The sequence below is a fragment of the Salmo salar genome, chromosome ssa29 (genome assembly GCF_905237065.1).
Source record: "Salmo salar chromosome ssa29, Ssal_v3.1, whole genome shotgun sequence".
NCBI classification, from domain to species: Eukaryota; Metazoa; Chordata; class Actinopteri; order Salmoniformes; family Salmonidae; genus Salmo; species Salmo salar.
This window is the reverse complement of record NC_059470.1, coordinates 16,519,670-16,533,193: the sequence shown is the minus strand read 5'-3', so window position 1 is coordinate 16,533,193 and position 13,524 is coordinate 16,519,670. Positions and strand designations below refer to the sequence as shown.

The window sequence follows — 13,524 nt, the reverse complement described above, 5'->3', positions numbered from 1 at the left end:
GGAGGAAATGGGAGAAGAGGAGGGTGTTCAATTTGACGCTGACATCGTTGACCCCAATTTATCTTTTCCATTTCTATGTTTGTGGTGGATAGGAAACTGTCATGTCTGGCTGACTAACTCACTGATACCAGGGAGACGAGGTGAAGGAGGAACAGATGTATTCTACCCAGAAAGGAAGAGAGAGATGGAAAAATAGAGGGAGAGAGAGAGAGTAGAGAAAGAGAAAGGGAAAGAAGACTTTATACAGAGGGAGAAAGACAAAGAGAGAGAGAGAGAGAGAGAGGAACGGGAAAGAGAGTAGATGGAGAGAGAAAGCGAAAGAGAGAGAAAAAGAGATGAAGACAGAGGGCTCTCTCTTCTCCTGTGTTACTGAGTGATAAGGCTAGCTTCTCAGTATCTGTCTCCTCTCTCTAACCTTCACAGACAGGAAAAAAGGAAAGGATGCTTTTACAGACTGTTTGGTCAACGCCCGAGTGGTGATACTTGATACTGTATGCTTTGTGTCCAAATACATCCATACCCTTCCTCTTCTCAACTCTCTCTCTCCCTCCCTCTAACCTCTTCCTCTCTAACTTCTTCCTCTCTAACTTATTTTCCTCTCCTCTCCCAGCACAGCCTCTCTAAAGGAGCGAGGGAGTGAGCAGAGGAGAGGAGAGGAGGAAGGGAGGGAGCAGAAGAGGAACAAAGAAATGATGAGCGAACATCTCACACCTAATGAGCCAGCTCCCCAATGACTTAAAACAATTAAGCCAGAGTAATTCATTGATTTCATTACAAAATAAAACAGAGCAATTTTCATGCCTGGCCAGGTTACCAGAGATTAAAAGGTTGAACAAGGCCATAATTTCACATCGTAGGGTAATTATTTAAATGCCGAAATCACCCATTACCCCTTTATACATTGATGAACAACACCAAAGCATTACTCAGTGTGTGTGTGCGCATGCATGTGTGAGAGCAGTAAAAGTGTGTGTACCAAGTACCATGCTGCATTCATTCTCAGGTAATTTTTCTATTCTCCCTGCGAGTCTCTCTCCTGCAAGGCACTGGAAAAGCAGGGTGAATTATGACCAGAACTCTAATTTCTCTCCAGTGTTTCAGTTGAGAGAGAGTGAGAGTGAGTGAGTGAGAGTGAGAGAGAGACGAAAAAGAGAGTGAGAGAAAGAGAGTGAGAGAGTGAGAAAGTGAGAAAGAGGGATATATTCACCCATGTGATTTTGTGGCGTGGAGAGAGAGAGAGACAGAGAGAGAGCGAGAGAGAGAGACAGAGAAACAATAGGAGGGAAAAGACAAAGAAATGGGGATGAGAATGACAGCATTGTCATGGCAACCTGCTGACACAGCTAGAGTTGCAAAGGGTCGGAAACTTTCAGGTAAATTTCCGACCCTACACATAAGGCAATTCTAGATCTTGTGCCATATTTTGGTTAAACTATCCCCAATTCAATGGAATTGCAACCCTCTGCATGCACAGTGCACTCTTCCATCACATGTACAGCTGATTCTCAAGATCTTGCACACTATTGAGCCCACACTACTACACTGTCTGAGTCAAGGACTACATGCTTTCTGGTAAGTTTTGATTACAATACTGGGTGGGGTGAATTTATTTTCTATGAGATGATTTTCTGCTAACTAGTAAATAGTAGCTTCTCCCTGAAGACTTCTGCCTGAAGCCCATACACGCCGCAACGTACATATTGGACCCCAAGTATGCTGGCAAGAGCATCATGTCTGGTGCAGAGATGAACAAGGCCTATGGTGTCATCACTACCGTGTCTCGCCACCTTGGTCTTGATGAGGGCAAGGTTCTTGGCAGTCTGGCGAAGTACACTTCAAAACAAGGGCTTTGGGATGGAGATGCAATATGGCAGTCGTGCCAACATATCTCATCAGCCACCTGGTGGAAGGGACTTTGTGGATCTGAGGCTCTTTCCTCTGTTGCCTCCATCATCCTCCAAATCCCAGCAACATCAGCCGCCTCAGAGCACAACTGGTCCTTGTTTGGAAACACACACCAAAGCGCACAACAGGCTGACCAATACAAGGGTTGAAATATTGGGCCTATTTTTGAGCCTGGCTCGGAAAGTGACAGTGAAGATGAGGTTTCAGAGTCTGATGTTCAAGAGGTGGACATTGAGGAGGTCCAGGGAGAAGTCATGGAAGCCTGAGAGGAAGACAACCAAAGCTTTAGTTTCTAGACAATCATTTTACAGATCTATGTTGAAAACATTTTTGGGAGATGCGATGGATCATTGGGGATCATTCAATATTCACTTTCTTTTGTTGTTCTGTAAAATCCCATGTGAAGAGTCTCATTTAATTAAAGTTCAATTCGTAACTAAATTGTTTTTTTTATTTCTATTGGAAGGATTTAATCATTTGCAATTATGTCTACTTATGATAAGGTAAAAGGTTTATGTTTCTGTCTCCATATGATTTGGTTAATATCGCCAATGCAAAAAACATCTACATTTAAATGGTATTAATATTAATTTGCACAATACAACACAGAGAAGCCGGATATATGTCATCAGAGCGCGCAACAGAACATTGTACTGTAAAATGTTTTCATTAAATCGATTTTATTCAGAACTAACGTTTTGTTGATAAGGATCCCCCCAATCATCCAACACTGGAAATGTTGTGTGAGGAGGTAGCAGGGCTGAGGGGGAATTTGGAGTTTAGCCAGAGCGAAATTCTCACACCCCAAGGAGAAAACAAGGCACTCACAGCCAAGGTAAAAATCCACGATTCCAACATGGATTTTCTACTCAGGGAAAACAGGGTGATTGAAGGAGTCGCTACTAGACATACAAAGTCGTAGCATGCTTGAAAATAATCCAATAATCCAGAGGGCGCGATCAGAGAATTCATGCAATCCGCCTTGAAACTTCCTATAGAGCCTGTAAACAAGGTGGCTTTCCACCGAATACACAGACTTGGAACTCGGAGCGACGAGACCAAGGGTCCCCGACCGATCATGGCAAAATTTGAACACTACCAACAAAAGGAGCTGATCAAAAGCAGGGGAAGGGAGCTTAAAGGGACCAAATTCAGTCCCAATGACCAATTTCCAAGGGAGATAAACGAACGTCGTAAGAAACTGTATCCGGTACAAAGGCAACAAAGGGAGAAGGGTAAGCGTGCCTTTCTCATTGTGGACAAACTCTTTCTAGATGGACAGCTATTCCGAGACAGCGCCATAACACCATGGCTGTACTAAATTCTACAGGGACTTCAGGTTACACAAAAAAGAAAGTATGGGAACTATAAAAATATCTGAACACTATGAAGTGGATATGAACATACACAATTACATGCTCGCTTACACATACAGACTTATACATACACACACCTGATCTCGCTCTCTTCTCACTCTCTCTTCTCTTCCTCTCTCTATTGTAGAGAACTGTTTTATAATTTAATATGTTTATTGTTTGTCTATCTTTTTTATGTATTTGTCTACAAGTTTATATATGTTTACAACAAGCCTGGGTAAGATATCAGAATAGGGGCATTGGGGAATAATAACATTGTACGGAATATATTTGTACTGTAGTGAAGCCGTCTCTAGAGTAATGCAAGGTCTCTTTCATGATCATGTGAAACATCAATTGCTATGGAAATGCTGGGATGTGTTTTTCAATGATGTCAAAGGTAATTATGATGCAACTATGATGGTGATACGATATGGATTACAATTATCATCATGAATATTAAGGCTATACGCACTACATGTTACACACATAGACACTCAACCATGCAAATTGGCAGTTATTATTTATTTAGACATCACACATTGTAGTCTTATACAGACATCGTACACACTCACTATATCACATCCAATATCATACACATCAGCCTACTCAGATATGCTACACAAATAATATCTTGCCTCAATTTTCTAACATCTGTGGCATTGGCTCACAGGCAAACAGGCAACGGAATAAAACAAATATTGCTAGAACCTATTTCTTGAATTCTAAATATCTGACATTTGAAAGCTCGAATTTTGACCATCATAATACCTCTGATGGCAGTAACTTTACAAGCACTAATTATGGTCAATTTAGACTGAGAAAAGTATCTAGTTATGGTAAGGGGTGAAATAAGTCTAGCCAGTTATAATTGAAATGGTTTAACAGATTATAAAAAAAGAAGATCAGTCTTTACATGGCTAAAAGAAAAGGAATATAACATATACTGTTTACAGGAAACTCACTCTACATCCTTAGATGAAGTTGCATGGAAAAAGACATGTGGTGATGAAATAATTTTCTGTCATGGACAAAGGAACTCAAAGGGTGTGATGATATTAATTAACAAAAATTTTGATCTGAATGTGCAAATACTCAGGAATGATTCACAAGGAAGGTGGATCCTTTTGAATATGAAAGTGGACGAAAATGAGATTTGGCTCATTAATCTATATTGTCCAAATCAGGATGATCCATACTTCTTCGAAAACATTTATACCAATTTATTGAACTTAGAGGCAACAAATGATCAAATCATTATGGTAGGAGACTATACCACAGTGTTAAGTACCTCAATGGACCGTAAAGGTAATCACTGTATAAACTATCATCACCGTGCCCTTAAGGAAATCACAAATATTATGGACACATTAGAAATAGTGGATATTTGGAGACTAAAAAACCCCGACCTAGTGAGATATACATGGAAGAGACTTAATCAAGCAAGTCGTCTTGACTACTTTCTGTCTCTTTCATCAATGGTTAAAAAAGTTATAATAGGAGACAGAATGCGATCGGATCATCATCTAATTGGCATTCACATAACTCTTATAGATTTTCCACGTATAAAAATTGAATTTAATCAAAGTTTACTGGAGGACAAAATAATTTATAACTGAATATTTCCAGTATAATATAGGTTCATCAAAAACAATGAACATTGTTTGGGATACCTTTAAAATGTACCTTCAGAGGTCGTTCAATTCAATATCAATCAATAATAAAATAGCAGTTTCTGGCTAAAGAGACAAGACTAACAAGGGAAATTCATGAACTAATAGTACAGGTAGATGGCAATAACAACGATACTACAGAGATACAAAATAAGTCAGAGGAAAAACAAAAAGAACTTGAGGAACTTATTCAAGAACTATCTAATGTAATCTATTACAAAAATAAAGCAAACTGGATGGAATATGGAGAAAAATGAACAAAATTCTTCCTGAATCTCCAATACAGGAACGCTAACAAAAAGAAATTGCAGAAACTCGTTACTGAAGATGGAGTCATCTATGATTCTCCGAATGATATTTTAAAAGAGGAAGATAATTATTTTAGGCAGATGTTCTCTTTTCCGTCTCATCCTCTCCCACTGAATGAAGATTACGGTAAGGAATTCTTTCCAAATAATAAAACAATGGGAAATTAACAAATGTACAGAAAGATCAATGCGAAGGCCAAATTACAGAGGAATAACTTTTTGAGGTTATTAAATCCTTTCAGTCTGGAAAAACCCCAGGGCTTGATGGCATACCGGTAGAGGTACATCAAGCCTTTTTTTGATACACTAAAAGCTCCATTGTTAGATTGTTTTAACTACTCCTATAGAAATGGTAGTCGGTCAGGTACATAGCAGGAAGGTCTGATTTCTCTATTATTAAAACAAGACCCAGATGGCAGATATAAAGACCCAGTCTATCTAAAAAACTGGAGGCCCCTTACACTTCAATGTTGTGATGCAAAAATACTAGTGAAATGCATAGCACTTTCACCAGGTATTGTACATCCTGATCAGACAAGTTTTTTTACATGTTAAATATGACATCTACTAGAAATAATAGAACATCATGAAACATCTAAGAAGCCAGGCCTGGTATTTATAGCGGATTTTGAAAAGGCATTTGATAAAGTAAGACTGGATTTTATTTATAAATGCCTGGATTTTTTCAATTTCGGTAATTCTCTTATAAAATGGGTAAAAATAGCGTATAGCAACCCCAGGTGTAAAATTGTAAATAACAGCTACTTCTTGGAGAGTTTTGAATTGTCAAGAGGAGTTAAACAAGGGTGTCCGCTGTCACCATATCTATTCGTTATGGCCATTGAAATGCTAGCTATTAAAATCAGATCCAATAACAACATTCGAGGATTAGAAATCCAAGGCTTAAAAACAAAGATATCCATGTATGCCGATGATTCAAGTTTTATATTAAGTCCGCAAGCTAGATAGATAACTGTTCTGCACTCTTTGGACTAAAACCTATTTATGATAAGTGTACAATATTACGTATCGGATCTTTAAAAAATACAACTTTTACATTACCCTTCAGCTTACCTACAAAATGGGCTGATGGTGAAGTAGACATACTTGGTATTCGTATCACAAAATATATAAATAAGCTCTCCACAATGAATCTCAATAGAAAACTAGTAAAAATAGACAAGATCCTGCAACCATGGAGAGGTAAATACCTGTCTATTTATGGGAAAATTGTCCTGATTAACTCCTTAGTCATATCTCAGTTTACTCACTTACTTATGGCGCTGCCGACTCCTGATGATTCGTTTTTTGAAATCATATGAGCAAAAGATATTTCGCTTTATCTGGGACGCTAAACCAGACAAAATAAAATGTGCCTATCTATATAATGAATATGAATTGGGTGGGTTGAGATTATTAAATATAAAAGCACAAAAAATTCTCTCTAAAAGCTTCACTCATTCAGAAGTTTTACTTCAACCCTAAACGGTTCTCAAGTAGATTACTAAGAAAAGCTCATCCATTGTTTAAAAATTGCCTTTTTGCCTTTGTGCAGATTGCCATGTCTCATTTTCGATTAATTGAAAATACTTTTTTCAAAGTATTTTTCTTTTTCAAACAAGCATTGCAGAACTGGCTACAATTTCAATTTCATCCCCCTGAAAAGATAGAACAAATTTTACAACAAATATTATGGCTGAACTCAAATGTGCTGGTTGATAAAATACCTGTATTTATGGGGAAAATCTTTGACAAGGGTATTTTGTTCTTAAATTATATTGTAAATTGGAATGGTAGAGTTATGTTCTTCATGGAGTTATCAGAATTGTACAGGAAGGTCTGCTCAATCCAAGAGTAAACCAATTGATTACAGCATTACCCCAAAAATGGAGGAGGCAGGTGGCAGCGAGAGGCGGTAGGGAACTGGTCTGCCTGCCCAATATAAAGGATCAAAACTGGCAGAGGAATAAAAATAGCATAAATAGGAAAGTATACCAGTTTAATTTGAGGACCAGGATGTTGACAACTGTGCCATACAGATTGCAAAATAGTTGGGAAGAGATTTCTGATGTACTGATTCCATGGTACAGGGTGTATGAGTTGATATATAAAACAACGCAAGTTTCAAGACTTCGTGCTTTTCAGCTAAAATTATTATATAGAATTCTTGCCACCAACAAAATGTTGAATATTTGGGGCATAAAATCATCGAAGCTCTGCAGATTTTGTGGTGAGGATACAGAATCAATAGACCATTTGTTTTGGTATTGCCCTCAGGTAGCCTGTTTCTGGTCTCAGGTTCAGGAATGGCTGAAAATGCATAGCATTGATCTAAAATTGACCCTAGAAATAGTACTGTTAGGAGATCTGGAGAGACCGGGTCAGTCAATTACTAATACTCTTAGTAAAAGTATTTATCTTCAACTCGCAATCTGTGGATTCTATTTGATTAGATAGATTGAAATTGTACGTTAAACATCACAGCATAGTTGAAAGATATGTGTTGCATAGAAACCCGAAGTGGGTGGTCAGCAGAGATAGATGGGATGGGCTGAGGGAAGCTGAGGGTTGGTATGTGGAATTGGAGACAAGTGGGAGTGGAGTTGCTGTGTGGGAGATAGGATGGTCAAAGATAAAATATATTTTTAAAAAAAGTCAAAATAAAACATAATAAAAAGTACGTTTGAATGACACTGAAGGGCAAGTGTTTTTACAACTAATGCCGGTTTGCCTGAGGCTGATGCCGTGCAGGTGTTTGTGCACATGCATATACACACACTCTCATCCAAATAAACACATACAAGAACACACACATATATGTAATAGCACCAGACATGCACACACACATATACAGTTGGCATTGCTGTTATGATTTTAGTTGTCCTTGACGTCCTTTGTTATAAATGTTGTTTTTTGTTTTGTTGCATTGTTTGCTGTTCTCTTCTGTCTTTTTCTTTTTTCTCTTTAGTTCATTCTCTTAGTTGTTGATGCATTTGGGAGTTATTGGGGGTGGGGAATAGAATTAACTGTATTTTTTTTTTTATTTTGGAGGGGGGCTGTGGGAGGGGTCTTGAATGGTTGAGGGACAGCTATTGGGGAATTGTGGACGGATCTTGAAGGGTTCGCGTTCACGTTTTTTGGCCTGGTGGGAGATCTGTCAATGTGCCCTTGAGCAGGGCATTGACCCTGGATGCTCCTGTGTGTCGCTTTGAATGGGAGTCTGTTGGATGACTGGTATGATGTAGTTGTTGAGCGGCTTCACTGCAAGTATATTGTATGTTTCGGATATTTTGTTTTTATATTTTTTTTTAATATATATTTCTGTTAATTCCCATATATTCCTGTTAATTCCCACGGAAAGTTTCCACCTGTGAATATTCCCCAAAATGTGCACCCCTAGACCCAGCAGTCTTCTTACTGGTCCTAACCTTACTGTGTTACCCAGGGGGCATAGGGGGGCTGATAAAGCCAGGAAACCAGGCTTATTGAATATAAATATACACACGCAGACACACAGACGCAGACACACGCAGACACGCACACACACACAGGCACACACACACACACACAGGCACACACACAGGCACACACACACACACACACACGATAAAACCAGTATTCCATACAGACACTGACAGTTAGAGCTTATATTATGGGATAAAAATAAACACACACGCACTGTACTGAATTAGATTCTGTGTATAGTGTATCAAAACATATTACAGTGCAGAACGCTGTGGAACATCAAATCATTCCCAGTATGGGACAGAAATGCACGTGATTACACTTTGTCATCTCACTAATACCCTACCTCCTACTCTACCCTAAAACACACATGCTTGGATACACAGTACACACACTGTTACCATAATGGCCTTGGCACACACACACACACACACACACACACACACACACACACACACACACACAAATAATGGCCTTGGTAAACACACACACACACACACACACACACACGATGAGATAGAGGGTGAGTATGTTAAATAATCTCACAGCAACAGTTGAGCTGATTAAATGCTGTAGTCTGGAATCAGATTGAGCTTTACATCTCTGTTGGCTCCACGACAGTACAGTGGTTTGGCTGCAGCACCCAGATACAGCTCAGTGACTGTAGTCTCAGCAGATCAGTACAGCAACACAATATCTATTTACTGGCCTGGGGCTAGCAGTGGGTCTTTAGGGAGGGTAGTGGTAGTGTACCATACAAGCTGCACGGGGCAGTGATTTTGCGTGCTTAGCACCAGGGTTGTACCAAGCATCATGTGATACATCTGACTCGGGAACATCAGAGACCCTTACAGTACAGCCTGACACTGAATAACTGTCACCTCTCATACATGTCACTGAGGCATTCTGTAACCATCTGAAAGATGGCAAAAACAACCATAGATGTGTTTGAATACTCATACTAACCACACTAACCGCACTATTTGTGACATGAATTGAGTATATAGTAAGCTTATTGGTCATAGTATGGATATAGTTAGTATGCCAAAAGTTCCCGGATGTCGTATTAAATTCGCCAAAATATGTATACACACAGAGGACACTATTTCCGTACTTCAGGGCCCATAATGCAATTCTTCGGGAAATGGGTGTGACTTCACATCGTTTTCAGATTTGAAGAAAATGGCGCAGAATATGCACCCGAAGTACAACGAGAGTGGATACAAATTCATTGCTTTAACTAATTATGACAAATGTTAAGAAAATGTTGAGCAATGTAATAAAGTAATGACTTTTCAAATAAGTTACCTTACATGTTATGTTGGTTGACAATTTCTTAGCTACGCTGTCCTTATGAACCACATAGCATATCAACCACATAGCATATCATTGCAGCAGTAGGTACTGGTATGTTAGCTAGTTACCTAAAGTTAGTTGGTTGGCTACTTATACATCAAACTTGTCAGTATATTAACTATAGTCTAACTTACTACCCAACGTTTATTGACTTGATTATTCCGGTCATTCTTAGCTTAGCTAAATGGTATAGTCGTTGTGTGTTCTCAATGGACATTCGGGTGCTTTCGTAAATTCGTTCTGGCAATCTAATCCGATTTCAGAGCACTTTATAGTGTGAGTGTACCAGAGCGCAGAATAATGAATTTATGAGCGCTCAACACCCGCTGAATATGGCAGGGGTCAGTAAACGTCTGCAAAAAAGCGTAATTAAATTGTTGCCAGCAGCACAGTTACAGTCACCAATGCTCTGGATAACATGAAAACTGCGTAACCAGCTCTGCTAGGGCGAGTAAAATGGTCAGAGTGGTCTCATTTGTGTCTGGAAGTAGCTAGCAAGCTAGCCAACATTAGCTTGGGTGCTTGACTGCCTTTGTAAGGTCAGAATGCTCAAATCAACCCTACTCCTCGGCCCGAACGTCCAGTGTGCGCTCCGCGAGCGAAATGCTCTGAATTTACAAATGGACAATCTGACAAAGCTCTGAATTTACGAGCACATGCCAGATTGAATTTAAGAACACACCGAAGTCGGAAAATGTCTAACTAGTCATTTGTTATGCTAACTAGCTAGCAAGAGGTTGCATAGCAACATCATCTACTTCCGGTAGAGCTAGTACGCTAAACTGAAAGGATACCGTTTGTTTACAGTATAATAAAATTAACTAATAGTATATAATATATACTCATTAAGTATGTAGTATACAGTATATTAGTATGAGTATTCTAACACAGCTCCTGTATCTTTCAGACAGACTCACACCAAATGGGAAATGACAGGTAATAAGGAATGGACATGCTGGAGAGGATCAGACTAGCTACGGTGGAGGTCAGATATTATGCTTCTGATGATACCAGATACTGAGGAAAGAACCTTGAGCTTAATATCTATACAATATACCAATATCCAGTAGGTTTGATACTAGGGTCAGACTAGCTACTGTGGGAGTCTGACATATGATCTACAACAACATTATATTGCCAACTACTGACAACATGCTTTCTGTCTCACCCCCTGACGTCACCCCGCCCCATAAGCTCCTAAAGTAGAGTCATAAAGAGTCACAAGGCACAGCCAGATACCTAATCCCCATATGCCCCTGCCCCTGCCCCTCCCCACAAACACCCCCTACCCTATGACCTGGTGACTCCTGTCTCTTCCAGACAGAGGGGGTGTGGTGATGGGATCTATGATTGATGGATTCTCATATCATCTCGACACGCAATGACATTCTGTAGATGCATCCCAAATCTCACCCTATCGCCTATATAGTTTTCCAAGTTGGCGACAACGTAGATGGCAGCATCGCATCTCGTTCTTAGGAAACTTTGCAGTATTATTAGCTCAGGAAATGTTTTGTGTCATTACATACAGCTGAGAAGAACTATTGGATATTAGAGCAGCGGTAACTCTGCTGGTTCGACTTAGGAGGCGCGCACACCACCCACTGCTTCCGAGTATATTACTCGTTAATGTTCAGTTTTGGATAACAAAGTCGATGAGCTTAGAGCAAGGATTTCTTTCCAAAGAGATATTGGGGCCTTAAACATACTTTGTTTCACGGAAACATGGCTCTCTCAGGATACTCTGTCAGAGTCGGTAACGCCAGCAGGATTGTCAGTACATCGTGCAGACAGGACTAAATATCTCTCCGGGAAGTAGAAGGGCGGAGGGGTGTGTTTCATGATTAACGACTCATGGTGGAATTCTAGGAACATACAGGAACTCAAGTCCTTTTGTTCACCCGACCTAGAATACCTCACAATTTAATGCCGACCATATTATCTCCCAAGAGAATTCTCCTCCGTCAACGCCACGGCCGTTTACATCCTCAAGCCGATACCTCGACAGCCCTCAAAGAACTTCACTGGACTTTATGAAAACTGGAAACCACATATCCTGAGGCTGCATTTATTGTAGCTGGGGATTTTAACAAAGCAAATCTGAGGACTAGGTTGCCGAAGTTCTATAAACATATCGACTGTACTACTCGCGCTGCTAAGACTCTCGACCATTGCTATTCAAACTTCCGGAATGCTTACAAGGACCTCCCCCGCCCTCCTTTCGGCAAATATGACCACGACTCCATCTTGCTCCTCCCGTCCTATAGGCAGAAACTCAAACAGGAAGTACCCGTGTTTCGTACCGTTCAACGCTGGTCTGACCAATCGGAATCCACACTTCAGGATTGTTTTGATCACGTGGACTGGGATATTTTCTAGGTAGCTTGCGAAAATAATCTAGACACATTCACGGATACGGTGACTGAGTTTATAAGGAAGTGTGTAGGAGATGTAGTACCCACTGTGACTATTAAAATGTACCCTAACCAGAAACCGTGGATAGATGGTAGCATTCGCGCAAATCTGAAAGCGAACCACCACATTTAACCATGGCAAGGTGACTGGTAATATGGCAGAATATAAACAGTGTAGTTATTCACTCCGCAAGGCAATCAAACAAGCTAAACGTCAGTATAGAGATGAAGTGGAGTCGCAATTCAATGGCTCAGACACGAGACCTATGTGGCAAGGTCTACAGACAATCACGTACTATAAAAGGAAAACCAGCCACATTGCAGAGACCGAAGTCTTGCGTCCGGACAGGCTAAACACATTCTTCGCACGCTTTGAGGATAAGACAGTGCCACCAACGCAGCCCGCTACCAAGGACTGTGGACTTTCCTTCTCCGTGGCTGACGTGAGTAAAACATTTAAACGTGTTAACCCTGGCAAGGCTGCCAGCCCAAACGGCATCCCTAGCCGCGTCCTCAGTGCATGACCAGACCAGCTGGCTGGTGTGTTTACAGGAATATTCAATCTCTCCCCATCCCAGTCTGCTGTCACCAAATGCTTCAAGATGGCCTTCATTGTTCCTGTACCCAAGAAGGCAAAGGTAACTGAACTTAATGACTATCGCCCTGTAGCACTCACCTCTGTCATCATAAAGTGCTTTGAAAGACAAGTCAAGGATCATTTCCCCTCTACCTTACCTGCCACTCTAGACCCACTTCAATTTGCTTACCGCCCCAATAGAGCCACAGATGATGCAATCACCATCACTCTGCACACTGCCCTATCCCATCTGGACAAGAGGAATACCTATGTAGGAATGCTGTTTATTGACTAAGCTCAGTATTCAACACCATAGCTCATCATTAAGCTCGAGGCCCTGGGTCTGAACCGCCCTGTGCAACTGGGACCTGGACTTCTTGACGGGCCGCCCCCAGGTGGTGAAGATAGGAAACAACACCTCCACTTCGCTGACCCTCAACACTGGGGCCCTACAAGGATGCTTGCTCAGCC

The 13,524-nt window shown here is 40.5% G+C and overlaps 1 protein-coding gene across 1 annotated transcript in view; it reads right to left on the bottom strand.

Annotated features, from left to right (window-relative positions):
• The window catches only part of slco5a1 (solute carrier organic anion transporter family member 5A1), a 103,709-nt gene that overhangs the window by 49,968 nt on the left and 40,217 nt on the right, over positions 1 to 13,524 (bottom strand). The gene's annotated exons all lie outside the window — the stretch shown is intronic.